This window comes from Neoarius graeffei, chromosome 24 (genome assembly GCF_027579695.1).
Source record: "Neoarius graeffei isolate fNeoGra1 chromosome 24, fNeoGra1.pri, whole genome shotgun sequence".
NCBI classification, from domain to species: Eukaryota; Metazoa; Chordata; class Actinopteri; order Siluriformes; family Ariidae; genus Neoarius; species Neoarius graeffei.
The window spans coordinates 56239601-56248704 of record NC_083592.1 but is presented as its reverse complement, the minus strand read 5'-3'; the positions used below and the strand labels follow the sequence as shown (position 1 = coordinate 56248704).

At 39.3% G+C, this 9104-nt stretch overlaps 1 protein-coding gene across 3 annotated transcripts in view; it reads right to left on the bottom strand.

Moving 5' to 3' along the window:
* Nucleotides 1-3231: 3231 nt before the first annotated feature.
* sema4c (sema domain, immunoglobulin domain (Ig), transmembrane domain (TM) and short cytoplasmic domain, (semaphorin) 4C) overlaps nucleotides 3232-9104 on the bottom strand; it is a 118608-nt gene continuing 112735 nt past the window's right edge. For all 3 annotated transcript variants that reach the window (XM_060907501.1, XM_060907502.1, XM_060907500.1), the window contains one exon: nucleotides 3232-6800. The gene's annotated coding sequence lies outside the window, so the exon portion shown is untranslated. The remainder of the gene's footprint in view (nucleotides 6801-9104) is intronic.

Sequence of the window (9104 nt, the reverse complement as noted above, 5' to 3'; positions counted from 1 at the left end):
TCAGTAGTCTTGTACAGTATGTCTTCCATTTTCTAATAATTGCTCCCACAGTTGATTTCTTCACACCAAGCTGCTTACCTATTGCAGATTCAGTCTTCCCAGCCTGGTGCAGGTCTACAATTTTGTTTCTGGTGTCCTTTGACAGCTCTTTGGTCTTGGCTATAGTGGAGTTTGGAGTGTGACTGTTTGAGGTTGTGGACAGGTGTCTTTTATACTGATAACGAGTTCAAACAGGTGCCATTAATACAGGTAATGAGTAGAGGACAGAGGAGCCTCTTAAAGAAGAAGTTACAGGTCTGTGAGAGCCAGAAATCTTGCTTGTTTGTAGGTGACCAAATACTTATTTTACCGAGGAATTTACCAATTAATTCATTAAAAATTCTACAATGTGATTTCCTGGATTCTTTCCCCCCATTCTGTCTCTCATAGTTGAAGTGTATCTATGATGAAAATTACAGGCCTCTCTCATCTTTTTAAGTGGGAGAACTTGCACAATTGGTGACTGACTAAATACTTTTTTGCCCCACTGTAACGTTCCTTATTGAAACCAAAAAGTTTTATTTCGGTCTCATGCGTCCACAAAACATTTTCCAATAGCCTGGCTTGTCTGTGTGATCTTTAGCAAACTGCAGACGAGCAGCAATGTTCTTTTTGGAGAGCAGTGGCTTTCTCCTTGCAACCCTGCCATGCACACCATTGTTGTTCAGTGTTCTCCTGATGGTGGACTCATGAACATTAACATTAGCCAATGTGAGAGAGGCCTTCAGTTGCTTAGAAGTTACCCTGGGGTCCTTTGTGACCTCGCCAACTATTACACACCTTGCTCTTGGAGTGATCTTTGTTGGTCGACCACTCCTGGGGAGGGTAACAATGGTCTTGAATTTCCTTCATTTGTACACAATCTGTCTGACTGTGGATTGGTGGAGTCCAAACTCTTTAGAGATGGTTTTGTAACCTTTTCCAGCCTGATGAGCATCAATAACACTTTTTCTGAGGTCCTCAGAAATCTCCTTTGTTTGTGCCATGATACACTTCCACAAACATGTGTTGTGAAGATCAGACTTTGATAGATCCCTGTTCTTTAAATAAAACAGGGTGCCCACTCACACCTGATTGTCATCCCACTGATTGAAAACACCTGACTCTAATTTCACCTTCAAATTAACTGCTAATCCTAGAGGTTCACATACTTTTGCCACTCACAGATATGTAATATTGGATCATTTTCCTCAATAAAGAAATGACCAAGTATAATATTTTTGTCTCATTTGTTTAACTGGGTTCTCTTTATCTACTTTTAGGACTTGTGTGAAAATCTGATGTTGTTTTAGGTCATATTTATGCAGAAACATAGAAAATTCTAAAGGGTTCACAAACTTTCAAGCACCACTGTAATAACTAGAATTATCTTATGTGATTCAGCATAGATAAGTGACACAAGTCTGTGCCGTTATTACATTTACAGACCGCTTTTGAAATTTGAAATAAATTAATAATTAAATTAACTTAATCTCAGTTATTATTCACCGATATTCACCTTCAGAGAGTAATTGTCATGTATTTATAAGTCAAAGTGTAGTTGGGATTTTCTTTTCCTTGTTTGCATTTTAATTTGATTTCATTATGGGGACAAGACACTGATATGACGAAGAAAATGAAATGTTTTGAGTTCAGTTTCATTTCTGACACAAATGGTTCTTGCTTACATGGAAAATCAAAATGGCATTGTTTCCTTTCATTTTGGCTCCATCTTTACACACACACACACACACACACGTCGGAAAAGAAATGGCAAAAATAGGGGGCTTGCGTTTTTTCCTGTTTTCATGTTTCAATTTTATATTTGCTGCTCAATCCCATCTCCCATAATCCTGTACTGAAACAGAACATTTTCAGGAGTCTCCAATGTCAGCACTTTGTAACTCTTTGATGTAAATCTGTTTTTTTTTTCTTTTTGCAGAATCTTTGTAATGTGACAAGCTGTGTAACTTCAAGAACAGGAATTATAACCAATGGGTTTTTCATTGATGAATTGCTCCAGTGTTCCATGCCCCATTTATTCAGAAAACATTTATAACGCAATAAAAACTACATTACAGGCATTTAGCAGATGCTTTTATCCAGAGCGACGTGCAACACACCCAGAGCAGCCTGGGAAGCAGTTAGGGGTTCGGTGCCTTGCTCAAGGGCACTCCAGCCATTCCTGCTGGTCCAGGGAATCAAACCAGCAACCTTATAAAATAACGTTTAAAAACATTTTCAACATACACTACCGTTCAAAAGTTTGGGGTCACCCAGACAATTTTGTGTTTTCCATGAAAAGTCACACTTTTATTTCCCACCGTAAGTTGTAAAATGAATAGAAAATATAGTCGAGACATTTTTCTGGCCATTTTGAGCATTTAATCGACCCCACAAATGTGATGCTCCAGAAACTCAATCTGCTCAAAGGAAGGTCAGTTTTATAGCTTCTCTAAAGAGCTCAACTGTTTTCAGCTGTGCTAACATGATTGTACAAGGGTTTTCTAATCATCCATTAGCCTTCTGAGGCAATGAGCAAACACATTGTACCATTAGAACACTGGAGTGAGAGTTGCTGGAAATGGGCCTCTATACACCTATGGAGATATTGCACCAAAAACCAGACATTTGCAGCTAGAATAGTCATTTACCACATTAGCAATGTATAGAGTGGATTTCTGATTAGTTTAAAGTGATCTGCATTGAAAAGAACAGTGCTTTTCTTTCAAAAATAAGCACATTTCAAAGTGACCCCAAACTTTTGAACGGTAGTGTATGGCCAATATTCATATGTTGGCTTCTTCTCCATAAAGTGAAAGTTTTCTTTGAATACGATACTGAAGTTTAACCCCGTGATCGCCAGCTACTGCCTCAGATCATCATTCTACTTTGTAGTGTGATTTCCTGCTTGGAGAATCATCTGAAAATATCTCCTATATGAACTTTCCTGCACTCGACCCATCTTCGTAAATCTCACCTCAGATCTTCCTCTAGCCAGGAGAGAAGGAACTGATGAATAATTTGTTGCTACCTTTGATCCGAACCTGACTGTACGTCGCTGTAACGTCATATCGTCACATCCCTAGTGACAATAAATCCTTAGAAACATGCAGAGAGCGGGATGTCGTAATGAGACGCGACTCCTCTGCAGGACGCAGCTCACACTCAGTGAATTGAACTTTATTTAATGTGAATATGTACATATATAAAAAATAAGGACATATGTACATTAATAATAAATATCGACATTTCGAGTTTTTTGTACAAGCGAAATAAGTTACTAAACATTATACTTAAAATTATAAAATAATGAGTAAAAAAAAAAACAACCACAAGACACATTTATTAAAAAAGCAGGCAATAAAGTAAAAAAAAAAAATCAAACTAAACAAAACAAATGAATCAACAGGAACCATAAAAGAGCAGATTAACATTTGGCCACAAAGGAAGAGCAGAAATGGTGTCTCTATAACACGACACAGGCCATGCGGTGTGTGTGTGTGTGAGAAAGTTAGTACGGTTATAAAATTGGCCAGGATTTCCACAGTTGTTATTTAGCACATGGGCTGTGTTTCACTCCTCCACCTCCACCAAAGTGCACTTCACCATGGAATCAGCAGCATGTAGTGCACTTGCTAACTTTAAAAAGTCACCTTGTAAACGTGGACCGTACTTATGAAAGTCTCTAACACATGGGTTGTATGTGAATCCTGCCTGAAGTACACGCCATCACTTTACATAGCGCACTTTAAAGTCACTTTATAAACATGGACCGGGCTGTTGAACTCAACACTGGGGCTGTGTCTCAATCTCAAATCTGGGTCCTTGCCACCTGTGAATGAAGTACACTCCATTACGGTGCTTCTTAAAAAGTAAATGTAGGGCACGTTAAAGTCAGTCGCTTTGTAAAAGTGGACGAACGACACATGGGATTTATCTGCGTTCCCTTCTGGCCTTGACCCGTTAAAGCGCACTGCGTCACTTCCTACTCCGTGAACTTTAAAGTCAGTGTTTGTAAAAGTGGCTGATGCCCCTTTTCCACCAAAGCAGTTCCAGGGCTGGTTCGGGGCCAGTGCTTAGTTTGGAACCGGGTTTTCTGTTTCCACTGACAAAGAACTGGCTCTGGGGCCAGAAAAACCGGTTCCAGGCTAGCACCAACTCTCTGCTGGGCCAGAGGAAAGAACCGCTTACGTCAGCGGGGGGACGGAGTTGTTAAGACCAACAACAATAACAAGACCGCGAAAGATCGCCATTTTTAAGCGACGAGAAGCAGCAGCTGTACAAACGCGAAGTCATCCATTATTATTATTGTTGCTGCTTCTTCCGTGTTGTTTTTGCTTCGATATTCGCGCCAAGGTTTATGTAAACGTAGCGACGTAACTGACGCATACAGCGATGTAATGACGTGGCTCCGCTTAGCACCGCGAGCTATGGAAAAGCAAACTGGTTCTCGGCTGGCTCGCAAGTTGAACGAGTTGTGAACCAGCACCGGCGCCGAACCAGCCCTGGAACTGATTTGGTGGAAAAGGGGCATGTGTGGCACACAGGCTGCGTCTCAATCGCCACTCTTCTTCTGAATCACTTGCTCGCTTAAAAATCAGCCACTTTGTACACGTGACCCGAAGTCTTTAGCACACAGGCTGTGTCTCGAACGCCACTCTTCTGCCCTTGCCGTTTTGAAGTGCACGACGTTACATCAGCTGTAATTTTTGCACAAATCACGTGCATGCAATTCCAATTCAACTAACCTTAACTAAGATCAGAGCATTAACCAATCACAGGCCTTCAGAGCACGGTTGCTCGGGGAAACCGACTCTATATGCACTAAATACAGTTACGACATTTTCAGATTACTTCTCGATCAACGAAATGGCAGCGACGTTAAGTAATCCTTCACAGCTGATGAAACCACCTTGTAGCTTGGCGTGTGCCGATATTCAGGTCTCACGTTACGATTTTATTTTATTCAGCGTTTGAAGTTTTTCTACTGCTTCGATCAGTGACGTAGCTAACAAATAACCGAAGCTAAACTGGTAGCTATTAGCTTCCTGTCGTCTTGGTTGTACATCTCGAAAATTAAAAGCGATATCTCTTTGTTCGGCAGGTTGCCATGCCAACCAGGAAATGTATTTGGACGCGCATTTGCTGGACATGGACTCCTTCAAACTTTGCGGTGTCACCTTGATTGCTGCAAAGTGTTTACATTTGGAATATATTTACTAATTTTGAAGATGCAGAAGATTCGCACAAGTCTGTACACTTGTACGCTACACAAGGCTTTTATTTATTTATTTATTTATTCATTCATCTTTAAATTCAATCCCTAGCTGAATTCGGGAACCCGGCGGCCATTTTGCGTACGCTTCTATTAAAAGCAATTAAACTGATTATCGCGGTTGAGTTCTCTCTTCTGATTGTCAGAAAATGCTAATGCTCTCTAACAGCAGCTCTGATACTAGCGCAGGTTTATGTTAACGCCTTTGTACGAATGTTACTGTTTCTATAGTGACAGCTAATTCACGAGGACGTGTAGGTCGGATGGTCCACGTAAACTGATTGGGAAAAAAAAAGTGTGTAATCAATCATCAATGTGGCAAAGTTTTCTGTAAATTAACATTTATCGAGGAGGCTCCAGCGTCAGCGCTTTGTAACTTTTTCGCATTGTAGTTTCTCGGGTAACACGACAAGCTGCGTTTTTTTGTTTTAACTTCAAGAAAGAGAAAAAAAAGTGTAAAAAAACCCCCAAAAATCAAAACTGCAAGTGAGAACAGGAACTAACCCGTTTCACAAACGTTCTCGAACATTAAATGTAACTATAAACGTGTTGTTCGTTAATAAATTCTCGTAGAAATTGTAATCATTGTAAAAATTGCGTGAATTTTGTTTCCATCTTGTTTAACGCCCTGACATAATGCTTTCATCTCGTGAACTAAATTTTCATCTTCTGCAAGAAGGACACACGTCCTGCGTCATCAGATTTGTCCAAATTATCGTATTTTGCAGTTAGAATTATCACGCTGTTATTGAATATTTAGAGGTTTACTGAATGACCAATGATCAGCACACGCCTGCCTGTAGATCTTAGGAAGTGTAAAAAGCCCCACCCTGAGAAATCGTTCTTTTTTTTTTTTAAGCTTGTGAACAAACAACAAGGCGCACTAACAAATTAAGAAACCATAAATCGGTGAAAAGGCTAAAATCCACCATTTTTTTTTTTAAATTGTACATGACGTTTGGACAACAGAACAGAGAGCTTCTTGAAAAAACATCATAAAGCTGTCATGCCACAAAATATATTGATTTTTTTTCTTCCATCAAAAAAAAAAAAAAAAAGATTAATAACAAGGCAAACACTCAGTACACTCGTGTGGTAGAACAGTTATTTTTTGTGCAGTGGATGGACTCCGAACTTAAATAAGGAATAAAAAAGAAACGTGTCGAAGAAGAAGAAGGAACAAACCATCTGCAGTCTACTTTGGCTTAGCCCATGCTGAAGAGGCACAGCGAAATGAAAAAACAAAAATCACAATGTCTTTCTTTTTATTTTCTTTCTTTCTCTCTTTTTTGTCTTCAAGAGTCTGAGTCATGAGTAAGACTTGGTGAACTTTCGCACTTCGGAGAGAAAAAGGGGAAAAAAAAAAAACGCCGGTTTGTAGAGCTTCATGCATGAAAGAGACCGGCGTGTGACAGTCCGCTGTAGTACCTCACGGATAGATGACCCACGTCTCCAAAAATGTGGAAATGAGAAAACGTCCTTGTCTTTTGTCTGATGTTTCAGTCTGAAAAAAAAGAAAGAAAGACACGTTGCTTTATACTGAAAACTCTGACGCATTAAAACATGACATTTAAGTACTGGTCGTATTTAACAGCTACTGCATTCTGATTGATGGATGAGGTCACTTCCTGTAAATAGGCTTTTGACCAATGATGTGTAGAATCAAAGATGTTTTTTGCGTTTGGAATCTTTTGGGCTAAGATAGCTAGGTTAGCTAACTTTAGTCACGGTAGTCATGGTAACATTATACAGTATTTTGTAAAGTTTGGTGTGGTTAAATAAATCTCAAAAAAAAAAAAAGACGGATTCTGAACGTCTACTTGCATAACAACGTGAGCTAGTTTATAAGCGGTTAGCTTGACCGCTAGCTAGCCAAGTTAGCGAATATTAGCGATGGATATTACTAACATTATATTTTATGATTTTTTGTTTCTGTTGTGAAATAAATTCATGCCAACTAATACCAAAAGTTTAGTTCTATAACAACTGTAAGCTAGTTTACTAGCGATTATAGACAGATGACTAGCTAAGTTAGCTAATGATGATGATGAATTAAACAGTGGTTGTCATGGTAATTTTGGACAGGTTTGGCTTCTGTTAAATAAATCTTTAAGAAAATTATGCAAATTCGAGTCACTAATACCGAAAGATAGCTCACGTAACAAACAAAACCACCAGAATAGCTAGCTAATGTTAGTGATGAATGAAACGGTGGTTGTCATAGTAACATTACACTTGGCTGCTCGAGTAACCACGAACACGACTATGCAAATCCAAGATTCTGACATTAAAATTGTACTTGTGTGAGCTAGTTTAGCCAGGTACCTAATTTAGCTATTGCGAATGATTAGGAAAATTCTGGTTGTCATGGTAACGTTACATTTCAGCTGCTGTTAAATAAGTTCTTAAGAAAATAACAAAGCAACTCTGATATTAAAATCTTACTTGAAAAACAAACGTAAGCGAGTCTACGAGTTGTTAGCTCGCCGACAAGAAATGTTATTTACTAATAGTGATGAATGAAATGGTGGTTGTCATGGTAACATGTTTTAAAAGGTTTGGCTGTTGATAAAGAAATCACAAGACGCTAATATCGAAATCCCACATATATATATATATATGAATGTGTGCTAATTTACTAGCTGTAAGCTAGCAGGAATAACTACAGTGGTGCTTGAAAGTTTGTGAACCCTTTAGAATTTTCTATATTTCTGCATAAATATGACCTAAAACATCATCAGATTTTCACACAAGTCCTAAAAGTAGATAAAGAGAACCCAGTTAAACAAATGAGACAAAAATATTATTCTTGGTCATTTATTTATTTATTGAGGAAAATGATCCAATATTACATATCTGTGAGTGGCAAAAGTATGTGAACCTTTGCTTTCAGTATCTGGTGTGACCCCCTTGTGCAGCAATAACTGCAACTAAACGTTTGCGGTAACTGTTGATCAGTCCTGCACACCGGCTTGGAGGAATTTTAGCCCATTCCTCCGTACAGAACAGCTTCAACTCTGGGATGTTGGTGGGTTTCCTCACATGAACTGCTCGCTTCAGGTCCTTCCACAACATTTCCATTGGATTAAGGTCAGGACTTTGACTTGGCCATTCCAAAACATTCACTTTATTCTTCTTTAACCATTCTTTGGTAGAACGACTTGTGTGCTTAGGGTTGTTGTCTTGCTGCATGACCCACCTTCTCTTGAGATTCAGTTCATGGACAGATGTCCTGACATTTTCCTTTAGAATTCACTGGTATAATTCAGAATTCATTGTTCCATCAATGATGGCAAGCCGTCCTGGCCCACATGCAGCAAAACAGGCCCAAACCATGATACTACCACCACCATGTTTCACAGATGGGATAAGGTTCTTATGCTGGAATGCAGTGTTTTCCTTTCTCCAAACATAACGCTTCTCATTTAAACCAAAAAGTTCTATTTTGTTCTCATCCATCCACAAAATTTTTCCAATAGCCTTCTGGCTTGTCCACGTGATCTTTAGCAAACTGCAGACGAGCAGCAATGTTCTTTTTGGAGAGCAGTGGCTTTCTCCTTGCAACCCTGCCATGCACACCATTGTTGTTCAGTGTTCTCCTGATGGTGGACTCACAAATATTAACATTAGCCAATGTGAGAGAGGCCTTCAGTTGCTTAGAAGTTACCCTGGGGTCCTTTGTGACCTCGCCGACTATTACACGCCTTGCTCTTGGAGTGATCTTTGTTGGTCGACCACTCCTAGGGAGGGTAACAATGGTCTTGAATCTCCTCAATTTGTACACAATCTGTCTGACTGTGGATTGGTG